The sequence below is a fragment of the Ailuropoda melanoleuca genome, chromosome 14 (genome assembly GCF_002007445.2).
Source record: "Ailuropoda melanoleuca isolate Jingjing chromosome 14, ASM200744v2, whole genome shotgun sequence".
Taxonomy (NCBI): domain Eukaryota; kingdom Metazoa; phylum Chordata; class Mammalia; order Carnivora; family Ursidae; genus Ailuropoda; species Ailuropoda melanoleuca.
This window is the reverse complement of record NC_048231.1, coordinates 53,520,880-53,535,936: the sequence shown is the minus strand read 5'-3', so window position 1 is coordinate 53,535,936 and position 15,057 is coordinate 53,520,880.

The following is a 15,057-nucleotide window of genomic DNA, read 5'->3' as shown; positions in this document are numbered from 1 at the left end:
TTTACTTTTTAATGGGCTTTATTCTCTTAATGCATAAACAATTATTCATGATTAAGTTCAAGAGAGAGCAGTGTGGTGTAGGAAAAGAGAAAAGATTTGAAAACGAGTCAGACTCAAGTCCACCCTTTACTAGCTGTGTGACCTTGGATAAGTTACTTATCTGTCTCATCTGCAATATAAGGATTAAGATATTGTGAAGGTTTGTTATGGGGATTAAATGTGATAATGTATTAACAGATTAATTAAGAGAGACCACAGCCCCAATTACACCCATTCCATGAAATTGCTGACACACTGGGAATAGATGACGCCCTACAGGAAGGCAAACTAAATATGTTAAATCAGTACTTCTAAAATATTAATGTGCATATAAATCCCATGAAGATCTCCTTAAAATGCAGGTTATGATTCAGTATAGCAGGGTGGGGGAGAGATTCTGAGATTCTGCATTTCTAACAAGCTCCCAGTTAATATCCAAGCTGCAGAGTGCTGCTGGTCCATAAAATATATTTTGAGTAGCAAGGTATTAGATGTATCAGCATTTAAAAGGAGAGAAACTATTTATGCCACCTCCAACCTCAGAGCATGTTTTTCTAAATGTTAAATAAGGAAGGACTGTAGATGTATTCCCATAGACTTCCAAGCTACACAGAAGCCAAGACAGTAGTAGAAATAAAGAATGCCTGAAAATTGTCCCAAGAGCGTCTTTGATTAGTTTGCTGTGGCAGTAGCAGGTAATACGATCCAGTAAAAACCAACGCAACAGGTCAAAGACAAAAGAAAAAACTCCTCAGCCCATCCTCAGCTCTTCTCTGCCCTTCCTTCTCTGGTGAATTCTTCATTTTCTCTACCCAATACAACATTGCTACCTAGCCAGAGGACAGTATATTCCCAACACAGTTTTTGTTTGTTTATATTTTAGTAAGAGCAATTAATATCATTCCCAGTAAAACCCAAGCATTTTAATACATTTTTACTTACAATTATTTCATCAGTAAATTTTATATTCAAGAATATTATCTCCAATTTTTGCAACAACTAGAGTTATTATTCTGTTAAATTAATTTAAATACCTTAATAATGCTACTAGATTTTTTATATCTTAGTGTAAATGATAAATTTAAAAACAGACTGTCTGTCTCATGGGAAAATAAAAGTTTCCTTTTATTCTACCATAACAGCCAGATTCTTTGATAGATCCAGTCTAATTCAACAACTGAGTCTTATGTTCGCAGTATAGTCTCATTGTCTCTGCTTAAACACCTCCACCCAAGGCAACTCATTCTCTAGACAAACAATCCACGGCATTTTAAATTAGCTGTCTACAGAGAGGCAGCCACCACCTCCGCCACCTCCACAACCACCATCTACCTCATTCTAGCACCATCATTTCAGTCAATGACAGGAATACTGATAGGAAGCAAGACAGTGAACAGTTGGACTAGATGCCCCAACTTTCTTGCCCTCATGCTGCGCTTATCAAACTCGGCACTCCTACCTACAGATACTTGAACAAGGAGCTAGAATTGGAAAGCACAGAAGAAAAAGAGTCACCTAATAGAATCAACTATTTTACTTGGAAACTTGGGAGACTATTTTATACAAAAATGAACATGGTCACACTATGAAGTAGTGATTTATGTGACATATAAACATTAAATTAGAAACTCCAAAGAAACTACGATAGACAGATTAGAGCTATAACTCTCAGACTTCCCCCAAGTTCTCATCTATTCCCTCTAACATTAATTCATTCTACTCAGTCTTTAGAGCTTTAAAAAATAGAAAAATTTTGAAAACCCATCTTAAGATATTCCCACTGTTTGCATTATTTGCAGCTCACCTTGGCTCTAGCCATACCCTGATTCTTCACACACCATACTCATTTTAATGCATTATTCAACCAACTATAATTTCAAATAATTTTTAGTATCTCTGAGGACAGTTGAAATAGATTTAAAAGGAGAATTTTCATCATGAAGCGTTTAAGCATAATTTTTTTCCAAATGTCTTGGCTTGTAGGTTCAAATAATTACAGAACTGAAGTGCTGGAAAAGAACTCTTTTCTTCTAAGAACTGCTAGAAGTTGTTGGCTTGGGCCTAGGGAAGGCCATAAAGGTGAATTAAGCAGGAATAAAAAAAAAAGGAATGAGAAAATGTGGCATAGACATGAAAAAAGAAAAACCAAATGAGGAAGAAGACATTGAAAAACTAACATCTTTGTGTTATCCAATCTGTAAAGACTTAAAGAAAGCGAGGTAAAAATACATCTAGAGAGGGAAATGGCATAAATTGAAAAAAAAATGAAGATAGAGGATAGAATAAAAGGGAAGGGAAAATAAAATTAATGACTACACTGCTGTAAGAAAAGAAATGGGAAATTTTAAAGAATGTTGTAGGCTCAATGAATACAGGACAGTATCTCTGTAGGTTTGCATTTTATGAAGCAGTTTATGAGTACTGTGTGATGCTTTAAAATGGACTATGACATAGCCACATTTTCTGAAAGGAAACATCAGCAAAACTTCTCTATTGGAAAAAGTAAATTAGAAGAGTTAAAATTTTATAGTGTGCTTATTATACACAGTGAATACTTTCATGAAAAAAAAATCTAACATTGTTTGAAGACCTTTTTTTCCCCACCAAAAAGCTATGTATCCATGTTCATTCTTGTACAAAAAGTTCTTCCAAGTCACACACAAAAAAGTTGTTTTTATTAGATAACAGGAGAGGGAGAATCAGTGAATCAGTTGAGGAGAACATTCAAATTAAAACTAATTTGGTTAGTTTTTAAAAAGCACAGAGCATTCAACTCAATATCTAACTTCAAAATTGTAAATAGACACTATAAATCTTATTCAACAAATTCTGAATACAAAAATTTATCTGTTTATAAATGAGTGCCACACTAAGTTGGGGCACCTGAGTGGCTCAGTCAGCTAAGCGTCCGACTTTTGACTTTGGCTCAGGTCATGATCTAGGGTCGTGAGATCGAGCCCTGGGTCAGGCTCCACACTGAGCTTGAGATTCTCCCTCTCCCTCTCCCCCTTCTCTCCACACCCCCTAAATAAAATAATAATATAAATAAATGCATAAAATGGATAAGTTCCACGCTAAGTAAATTTCAGAAGGGAAAAATCAATGAGAAAAAGAAGTCTGGAAAGAAGAGGTGAAAAGTAATAGATAGGAAAGGGATATGAGAATGGGAAAGAAAAGAGGCAGGAAACTGAGATAGAGTTTCCTGCTAAGCACATATATAAAGGAAGAAAGATACTAAAGACAGAAAAAAAATGGCCCTAGAGGAGAAGTGAAAGAAGTCAGACCAAGAGAGCCAAATGATTTCGTGTATATGTGGAATCTAAAAAACAAAACAAATGAACGAACAGAAAACAGAAACAGACTCGTAAATACAGAGAACAAACTGATAGCTGCCAAAGGGAAGAGGGGTGGGAGGATGGGCAAAATAGGTGAAGGGAATTTAGTGATACAAAGTTTCAGTTACAAGATAAGTAAGTCATGGAGATGAAAAGTATGCCATAGGGAATATAATCAATAATACTGTCATAAGTTAGGGTAACAGAGCCTGACTATACTTTACAGTGGTGAGCACTGAGTAATGTACAGACTTGTCAAATCACTGTGTTGTACACCTAAAATTAATTTAACATTGTATGTCAACTATACTTCAAATAATTAATACTTTAAAAAGAAACACTTTTTAGTTTTTTAAACAATTGTTCAAAGCTCTGCATCTCTATTCAAAGGCTCAGTTCAGAATTAGAAGGGTCATACTTCACTACATAGGGATTTTGGTATCAGAGAATTATTTTTTAGACCATGGTAGCTAAAAATATAGAAATGCTGACTCTTTGGTTACTTTTTAACCTATTTTAAAAATCAGCTGGTAACAAAAGAGATATCCTTTGCAACCTTAGAGTAGGAAAAAATTTCCTAGATAAGAAGCATGAATCATAAAAGAAAATAATTGATGAATGGGACCTCATCATAATTAAAATTGTCCTCTATCTGAAAACCATTGCTAAGAAAACAAAAATGCAAGCTACAGACTAGTAGAAAATATTTATAATATGTATATCTGCATCTATATTAATAACTCTTGCACCTCAATAAGACAACAACCCAACTAAAACTTGCCAAAATGTTTAAATAGGCTCTTCCTAAGAGAAATGTATTACTAAAGGCCAATAAGCATATGAAGACTTCTCAACACAATTAGTCATCAGAGAAATATAAATTAAACCACAGTGAGGTAGCATTACATACCTAGGAGAACGGGGAAAATGAAAAAGACTGGCAATGCCAAATGTTGATGAGATATGGAGCAACTAGAGCTCTCATACATTTTTGGTAGGAATGTAAAATGTTACCACCACTTCAGAAAACAGTTTCATGTTTCTTATAATATTAAACATAGACTTACCCTAGGACTTGTCTATCCATTCCATTCCTACATGGCTACGCAAGACAAATGAAAACTGTATCCATGCAAAGACTTATGTATGAACATTGACAATAGACAATAGCTTTATCATATCCAGAAAATGAAAATAACCTCTAAGTCCATCAACACTGTATGGCTACACAAACTGCGGCATATAGAGACAACAATGTGATAAATCTCAAAAACATACTGAGCAAAAGAAGCCAGACATAACAGAGTACATGCTGTATGATTCCATTTATATGAAATTCTGGAAAGGGCTAAAGAGCTATAGTGATAGAAAGCAATTCAGTGGTTATCTGGGGCCTGGGGACATGGGAAGATGAATTGGGACTGACTGAAAAGAAACACAAAAGAAGTTTTGGGGAGGATGGAAATGTGTTATATCTTTACTGTTAGCAGTGATTACATGGGTATATACATGTGTCAAAACCCATAGATCTGTAAACCTATAATGAGAGCATTTTACTTTATATAAAGTGTACTGCCATAAAGCTGATCTAAAAAACAGTTTGTAACAATCTGATATTTCTAATAAATAGCAATATGGGTAAGAACATCCTAAAAATGGTACATTTTGAGAACTAGAATTAACTATAAAAATATGCTAGCTCAATTTTTCCTAGTTTTTAAAAATGTTTTAAATCTAAGATAATTTCACATTTCCTATTCAACCATTTTGAATTATTGTATGTAGTCAATATGAATGAGTGAATGAGTAAATTGATACAAAATGTTGTGATTTATTTTACAAATAGGCATTATTCTCTTCTTCATTCATTTATTCCATAAGCATTTATTGATGGGTCAGTACTAAGAACAGTGTCAGTTACTAAAGATTCAGAGTAGAAGACACAGGTATGCTCTCGAGCAGCTAAGGGTCTGGTAGAAAAAAAAGACAGGGAAAGGAAGAGAAGAACACAGATGCAGCTGAGGTCTGCAAATACGTATCTACAGAAGTGTCAGGTGGCATGGTTACATGAAGTCAGGGTACAGATGTGTTAAAATATCTACAGTAAGCCTGAAATGGAGTCATGCATGCTAAGTCCCCATGTCAGCAGACCAAAACTTACCTAAGTGACCACGCTTGGCTCTCCCAGAAAAGGAAGGCCTACATCAACCAATCAGCACTTGCCTGCTCAGCACAAGTTATCTGACCAGGCTCCAAGACTTCCCTTTGCTCCCTGAAAGAAAAGCAGCACTGCTTTAACTAATCGGCAAATGCCCAGTATGACGTCCTTTTTCCTGATCACTCTGGTCTAGAAAAATCTCTCACCTTATATAACTCTTCAGAGCTTTTTTTTTTTAAGATTTATTTATTTTTGAGAGAGAGAGAGATTGCGCGCATGAGGGGGAGGAAGGGCAGATGGAGAGAGAGTGGGAGAGAGGATCTCGAGCAGACTCCCGCTGAGCGGGGAGCCCCATACACATGGGGCCCAATCTTACAACCCTGAGATTATGACCTAAGCTGAAATCAAGTTGGCCGTTCAACCAACAGAGTCATCCAGGTATCCCCTCTTCAGATCTTTCTATCCTGCTAGATTGGATGTTGCCCAACTCATGAATCACTGCATAAAGCTAATATGACCTTTTCAAAATTTATGATTGTTGGATTTTTCCTTTAACACATGAGAATGCCACTAAACCAATGGAATCCAATTTGGGGAGGGAAAGAAATTAAGGCATGAGGAACCCTCTAAGGGAGAAGGAAAACAAGAGGTCATTCTGGACTAGAACTTACAAGTTTGAAAGACTAGCACCATGAGAGAGCAAAGGCATAAAAAGCTGGCAGGACCAAAGCAGGATTTTGAGCTTAAGTTGGAGCTGTTCTGAATGACAACAAAGTCTTGAGAGCAGCTCTCTAAGTGACTGCTGACAAATCAGCAGAGAGGAAGTGAAAGAATCTTGAGAGTGAAGTGTCTGGGTTGAAGTCTTCCTGGATGGCAGGTGTGCAGAGGGCAGAGAAGGTAATGAACCTCACAGCTTGGCTTCTGTCAGTGGGGAAGGGAGTTGGATAGTTAGAAATACAGTGGACCCTTGAACAACACAGATTTGAACTGCACAGGTCCACTTCGACATGGATTTTTTACAGTACAGTGCTGTAAATGTATGTTCTTATCCTTATGATTTTCTTAACAGCATTTTCTCTTCTCTGGCTTACTTTATTGTAAGAATACAGTATATAACGTGTATAACACACAAAATATGTGTTAATTGTGTATGTTATGGTGAGGATTCTGATCAAGAGTAGGCTGTTAGTAGTTAAGTTTTGGGGGAGTCAAAAGTTACACACCTATTTTCAACTGTGGAGGAGGGAGGTTGGCACCCCTAACCCCCATTGATCAAGGATCAACTGTACTGATGTGTGACCACATAAATCTAAGGAGAAAATAGTTAAAAGATCTTTGAACAAGTTAATAATGCTTAAGTAGAATGATAACATTTGAAATTGAAATTGATGGATTTCACAGTCAGTCCTTTTTATACCAATCTAGGTAACAATAGTAGACATTTAAGCTGAATCCTTTTTTTTTTAAGATTTATTTATTTGAGAGAGAGGAGAGAGAGCTGCCACGTATACGCATGAGTGAGGGGAGGGGCAGAGGGAGAGAGTGAGAATCTCAAGCAGACTCCCTGCTGAGCACAGAGCTCTTTTCCAGGCTCAATCTCATGACTCTGAGATCATGACCCTGAGATTATAACCTGAGCCAAAGCTGAGTCAGACGCTTAACCCACTAAACCACCAGGGGCTCCTGAATCCTATTGCTTTATAAAGACATTGACATGAGTTCAGAAAATAAACAAGCAAATTCTCAGCATTTGAATTTTAAAGTGAGTGCTTGAAATGCAGAGCGGAGATGAAAATCTTGAAAACCAAGGCTTTCAGTTCATTGCTGGAGCAGTGGGGGAAAAGGTTTTTTTAAGTCCTAGCCTCAAGGCCTCAGGGCTAAAATTGTAAAGTCTATAAAATAAACCGAGTTGGGGTGAGGAAAAAAAAACCCATAAAAACATAACAGTTTGAAAATTCATTCTGGGTTTGCAGGCAAGTTCTGTTCCTGGTTTTGGTTTTGGTTTTACAAGAATGGATAAGAAATTACGGATTTAGCAGGGTCTCCAAAAAAGGAGATTGTTGTCCCATGTCTGTGTCCCAACCCTGGTCAGCCCATGAAGAGATAGGGCCTCAGAAGGGAAATGACTGGTAGCCCAGATGAATTTGGAGAAATCCAAGATCTCCATTTGACCTTCAAATGAGAGTCTCTGAGCTATGTGTAGCTTAGAAGGACCTCTAGCCTCTTGAAAACTTTCCAGGCCAATGCTGGAGGGATAAATACTGGTAACAGAGTGAGTTTTCTGGGTAGATGAAATTTAGGGCCCCCTCCCAGGTCCTTCCTAACCCCAGGGAACTCTCATATGAATCTGTGAAAAACAAGACAACAGGCCCAAAATGGAGCCGCTCGTGCTAAGCCACAAGTTACCAAACTCAGACTTAATTACAGGTTTAGCTTTCCCAGTAATGGGATCCTAAACCAGTCAATCAGGAATTGCCTGATCAGCACTAGTTAGGTAATGTGCTGACAGACCCCTGCTATCCCCTAAAGGAAAGGAAACCAGCAAATATTAACCCACTTTTGCCTACTAGAACTTCCTTGTTCCTGCTCCCTTCTGCCTACAAAAGTCTTTCATTTGGTACACCTCCTTTCTATCTGCTAGAATTGCTCCCTGATATGAATCAGTTTTTGCTCAAACAAATTCTTAAAACATTTAGTATGTCTCAGTTTATCTTTTTACACCTGGAAGGATTGAACATGTAGCCAGCAGCAGTCTTGCAGTCGGAATAAGAAAGGCTCCAGAGGGACCAAAGGCCTTGGTGAGACATGGCCATCTAAAATGATGGATCAGAGATCAAGCCCCACCAGCAAAGGACAAAGTCCCATCTCAGGAACTGCTCCAGAACAGCTGGTGTCTGAAAACTGGATCCCCTATCCCCTTGAGTGTGGACACATCCTCAAGAGAAGTGCACAGTAGAAGTCTTTCATTAGCTATTTAAAATTCTGAGTTTTACTCAGAGGTTTCTGAAATGACAGTAATCAGTCATTTTGACTGAGTCTGACCAGAAGTTACTAGATTAAGTGTTCTGCTATTGAACAACATGAAAAAGATTAGCATTAGTTATAGACAGATCTCTTTCTAGTGGCCTGTGCTTTTCTACCAAATTTTCTAACATTTCTGAGTGCTCTCACATAGCTTTCTGGCTACCTAAAATGTTATTACTTCCATTCCACACAGCTCCCTCTGTGTCATCAAAGTGTAAATATTACTCCACTAAGAGGTTTTTCCTGTCTACGCAGCCTTAGTGTGTCCAATACCCATCCCCACTACACACGCACACACACACACACACACACACACACACACAGCATGTGTGCACCTGTGCACATACACACACACACACTGTTTATTCTCTGTCGGGGTCCTAGATTCATTTCCTTTATATCACTTTCTAAATTTGCTATTTCATAGTTATTTGTTTGATTACCTGTTTAATGTCTGTTTAATTACCTGTTTAGTGCTACACTGTTATCTCTGTAAGAGCAGAAACCGTTCCTGTTTTATTTTCGCAGTACTCACAGTGCCTAGCACAGTCCTCACTGTATAACAGCCATTCAATAAACACATGTTGAGTGACTGTGCCAAGCTCTATGCTGTTATTTACTCCTGAGATAGATGCTGTTATTGTCCTCATTCTAAAGAAGGAAAAGGAGCCACAGAGAGATTACGTAGCTTTGCAAAGCCAGTTAATGACAGAGCCAGAATTTAAACCCAAGTAAAAAGGAGGAAAAAATTTGGCATGACTGACTCCAGAGCATGTTCTCTTGTCTCCTACAGGACATTTTCTCTTTTTACAAACACAGAAGGCAATGGCCTGGGCCTCACCATCCCTGTGGTACTGGGGCAACATGACCAGTGACCCCATCCCAAAGCCAAGATACCAGTAGGCCAAACAGTTTCTACTTCATTTCTGGAAGAGTTAATGAATGGAGGAACTGTTCGGTCCAAGGGTACACAGGAATTCCCTGACAGAGTAGAGGTTTCCGATGTTAGCTGGGGCCTACAGGGGGAATAGGCTACATGGGATGAAGATGAGATGGGGCCTTTTTTGGCTCAGGGATATTTTGCCATACCTTAAAAAAAAACAAACCATTGAATAATCTTTTTTTTTAATTACCATATTGCAACAGCCATCCTATCCCAATCCCAAACTTTAAAACTTACAGACCTTGAGGTTCATGAATGAGGTGACAAGTGGGCTAAGGTAAAGGATTTTCGACTCACTTTATTCAAAACTGAATTCATCAGCTCTCCTTCCATTTTAACACTCTCCTATATTCTCTTTCTCCATTAGTGGTGGCATCTTAATCTATGCTTGAAGTCTACAAGTGACCCTTAACTTGGCTGACTTAATTTTCTAAATATCTCTTAAATTTGCCAACTACTCTCCATTCCCATCACTGCGTCAGACCATCTCTTGTCTGGATGATTGCAATAGCATTGTAACTGCTCCCCTGGTCTCATGTTTCCATATTCATCTGCTTATTTATACTCATCTGCTCTAAGTTCATCTCTTTCACAACCACTCAACTCTGTCTTCAGAGTGGGAAAGCAGTCATAGAAGTGAGTAGATGAATGGATGTGGCTGTGTTTCAATAAAGCTTTATTTATAAAAGCAGGTGATGGGCCAGATTTACCTCATAGTTATCTGTAGAAAATGCAGCACCAACCATGTAACTACATCATTTCTCTCCAAAGAAAACCATAAAACACTGGATAATGCCACGTTTTCTGTAAAAGACCCAAACTTCTAAATATGGCCTACGAATTTGGTTTGATCCCTGCCTACCATCTTACATTATACCTCACCACTCCTTGCCTTGCTCTTCATATTCCCATAACACTGAACTATATCTAGTTCCCTGCACAAAAGGTTGTTCCCTGATGTTTCTAGTCTGATATCCTGATCCACACTCTTCCTCCCACCTGGAATGACCCACTCATGTTTCCTCTTCACTTGGTTAATTCCTGCTTACTCTTCTGACAAGACCCAGGCCTCCTTGGGGAAGCTTACCACGATCCACACAGGAGCAGTGCCCTCCCCTGTCTCCCAGGAATCTCTCTGTTTATCTCTGTCATTTTTAATACTGCACTTGATCATAATTATTTGCCTGTTTCCCACATTAACTATAAGTTCCTCCATAGAAGGTTTCCTATGTCTCACTTCATTCAATGCCCAACATTTTCTTACCACACTGTAGAAACTATAAATATTTTTAAATGTTTATTGAATAAATGAATGTTTGAATGAATGCACTAAACTAGTCTGATTTCTTAAAAGAATTTATGTAAATGAAACAGGGCTTGTTGACTACAAGCATTGTGTCTGCCATACACATCTTTACTTACATTTATATGTGTGCATGCATATGTGCATATATCCTGTTAGAAATTACATGAGATAGATAGATAGATATAGATAGATAGATAGATGTATACTTAAAACAATTTTATAATGGAAAATTTCAAACATATACAGCAGTAGAAAAGAACTACTTGTTCTTAATGAACCCCATCCCCACCATCTACCCCCTACCCCTTCACTCTGTGTCACTATATATTAATTTACGGCAAATCTTGTTTTACCATACCTGCACCCATATCCCCAATCCTTCCACCTCCAGATATTTTGAAGCCTATCTCAGATATATCATTTCATGTGAAACTATTTCAATAGGTATCTCTAAAAATTAAAGATTTAAACGTTTTAACAGAACCACTGCATTACTGTACCTTTAAGAAATGATTCTTAGCCATAAAGTTAATCAAAATTAACATCTTCATTGTCTTAGCAGCAGTAATATGTCCTTAAATGCCTTAACTCTGATCCCACTCCTTTCAATGTATACATTATGAGCATCTAGTATTTAAGTTCTAGCCATTCTCCCCTAAAATTAGATATTATTGTTTTTTAGAATCTATATTTCCTTATCAAGATATACACAAATAGCTAGTTAACTTTAAAAATCCACTTACTGTGATATCTTTTTATAATAAACTTTAAAAATTGTATTTATCTAAAAATATCTTTATTTCACTCTTATCCTTGAAGAATAGTTTCATTCCACAAGCTTTTGGATTGACTTGTTATTTTCTCAGTGTACCAACCACTACTCCATCTTAGTTTTGGAGAAGGCTGGATTAGACCGGGAAAGGAACTCCATCAGTTCTATCAACCATGTATTTCCTATCTGCACCATCTATAGCAGCAAACGTAGAAGAGAGCCTGTTCTCCATTCAGAATGGGCTCAGACTAAGCCTAACGTTCTGGTAAAATCTTGGCTCTTTCAACAATCACCAGAATCTCAGTTCTTCCCTAATTTAGATAAAGCTAGTTAAATTAAGCACTTTGAGCACCCAGGCTTTTAAAACCGAAGCCTATATCCAGAGACACAGTGGTAAAGAGAAAAAACTTTCTTCCCTTTCCCCCACATTCTTTCCTCTCCCCCCCACCGCCCCCAGCCCTGAGTCCTAGGAATAGAGTTTTCTCTCCAGAAGGGCTCTGGGGTCTGGCTGGACCTTTGATACAGGTAGCATATGTTCACTGTGGAAAGAGTTCAGATAGTCATAGGAGCCTTGCCCTTTGAAGAGCAAGGTCAGACCTCAGGAGCAGTCTCTGTGACTATTGGGAGTCAGCATTTGTACCAGCTCAACTTTCTAATGCTTGCTTCCTTATCTCAGAAATAGCTGAGTCTCAAACTGGTCAGCTGAAATGCAGAGAAGGAGGATGCCCCAAGATAGGTCAGTTCCTAAATCTTCTAACACTTTCACCTCTGTGATGTCTTTGTTCTTCAGATTTGTATAAGAAATCCTTACTATGCACATTTTCCTGACACAGCCCACCTGGTACTTCATCATATTCATTTGACACATTTTGAGGCTTACTGTGCTGCTCTGAAATGGGACAAACTAAGCCATAAGTACACAAGTAAATTGGGGTCTGTGCTTAAAGTGGAGGTATTGTATGATTTCACCCGTAACTTGCCTTTAGCTTCAGAAGTTGGGTTGGCATAATCCATTACGGAGGATGAAGCTTTTCTGTGAGCTGCTGTCTATCACACAGGTAGAATTCAGAAGGATGTACAGAATAGTCCTTTAATTCAGGTTCAAGCTGCTCACTGCCAACCAGACAGTGTCAACCCTGAATGGTGTGAAGGAAACAGCTTCTCCACCCTATTATTCCTGTGACACCTGATTCTGAAAACCTTTATCCTCAACTTATGCAATTATACCTCTCCTGAACTTGTCCTTTCCTTTTCTCTAGAACTCTTGAGAAAACAAGTTGCCATCACAAACAGTGACTTACTATAGCTAAAAAATATCCTAGCTCCCAACCAAGGAGATTCACTGTTTACCAAAACTACAATTGAAGTGAAAGAATAAAGAATAATAGTAATAATAGTAGTTCTTTCAGGGCCTCCTGGATGGCTCAGTCAGTTAAACATCTGCCTTCGGCTCAGGTCATGATCTCAGTGTCCTGGGATTGATCCCCATCAGGCTCGGGGAGCCTGCTTCTCCCTCTCCTCCTTGCTCATGCTCTCTCTGTCTGTCTCCCAAATAAGTAAATAAAATATTTTTAAAATAATAATAATAATAATCTTTTCAAAAGATAGATGAGATACTACCTTTCTTCTAAATAAGAATTTACTTTTTGTCTCTTCTCCAGGCTCATCAACCACCTAAATAATTTCACACTTCAATTGAACTGAATTTTAAACCAGGTGGTTGTCACTGAAAATGAAAGTCTAATGTGCTCTTGGGAATTTCCAGGTAGAGCCCAGAACTGAGCTACTCCTGCCCTCTAGCTTCATTTCCTCTCTTTTATATAACCTGCCAAAATTCATTCAGCTCAGTGACATTAGCTGAGTATATCTATACTAGGCCCTGGAAATACTAATGTGAAAAAGGCAATCTCTGCACTCAAGAAATTCACCCTATACTGGAGGAAAACCATTTTAAAGACATAATGATACCAGCATAAGAAGCACAATAAAGTGGTGACATAATCCACTGTATCCAAAGGTAAGGGCATCACGGTGGGAAAGAATGACTTATTCCATTTGTAAAGTTAGGTGAGGAACCAAACATGGGTAGCTCCACTTTTCTCTTTTTTCCCTCAAGTACAAAAGGAGGAGAAAGGGAAACTTCCCAGAATGTCTTCACCAGTGTTCTTTGAACAGGATGACTAGACAGAACTCTAGGTGATTTGTCACCTTGTATCTGGACTTAGCCCCAGTGGCAGCCCCTTTGGATGACCTGATATTCAAATATGATCTCATCCCTGGACACTTGGCTCTCAGATGTATTCCCACCTAGGACTAGTCTCTCCTCACCCTAGTGCCCAAAGTGGATCTCAGTCACTGGGCTGTATGCAGGATCCTGTTGTGTCGGAAGAAGGGATGTTTCCTCCCCACTCTTGATGTTTCCTTCCCAGTAGGAGAAGCAACATAACATTAATTCACTCATTTATCCAACCAACAAATATTTATTGACAACTATATACCAGGCACATTCTAGACCCTGCTCTCATAAAACTTACACTATATAGTCACTGCCTGTGGAGAATGGGCAAACAAAATACTAAGCATATGTGATAGCTGAGGGTGATGAGTACTGTGGAGAAAAATAAAGTAGTATAAAGGGATAAACAGTTCTGGTAGAGAATTCTAGGTGTTTTATATAGGATAGTCAGGAGAAGCTGCATGGAGAAAAGCACATTTGAGTAAAGACCTAAGGACAATGAGGTTCTAGAGTTGAAAGAAGTATTTCAGTCTGGAGATATGAATTTGGGAATAATCAGTAATAGAGCTATGAGACTAGAGGAGACCAAATGGGAAGGGAATAGGATAGGTAGGAGTTTTCAAGAGTCAACCCTGAAAAACTCCACTATTTAGAACTCAGGAAGATGAGGAGACTGAGAAGAAGCCAATTAAGTTTCATACTCCTGGTCCTTTTCTTTGCCCATCTGAATTTCTCCCCCAGGGGGAGTAACTTACGTGATTGGAAAATTCAGGAGAGAACATGATACTCAATGGCTCCACTCCTTCCTTTTTCCTTACTTTTGGGGAGCTGACTGCACAGGAAGCCTGTATTCTGCTCTGTTTCTGTATGTGATAATATCCTCAGGGACCATATGAAAAGGTCTGCAATTTTCTGTGCTTCCTATGACTCTGGTGGGTAAGTCTGCCTCATTCTTGAATTCAGTATTTTAAAGCCCACATCTATACAGCTCTAAGCCACATTTTCCAATATCAGATACCAGTAAAAAAGACAATGTTTTAATTTATGTCTGCCTGATTCCTTTGCTTTATCTCCTAATTGATTCAAAACTCTGGCCATCAAGAAGGTTTAAGCTCATCAAACCCCCTTGAAAGCCATTATCATGGAACACAATTCAGACTCAGGTGATCCGTAAGAATACTTCCAATTTCAAAAGAAGTCTGTGATTTACATCCCTGCCTATCAGTTGGAAGCCAAATCTAGGC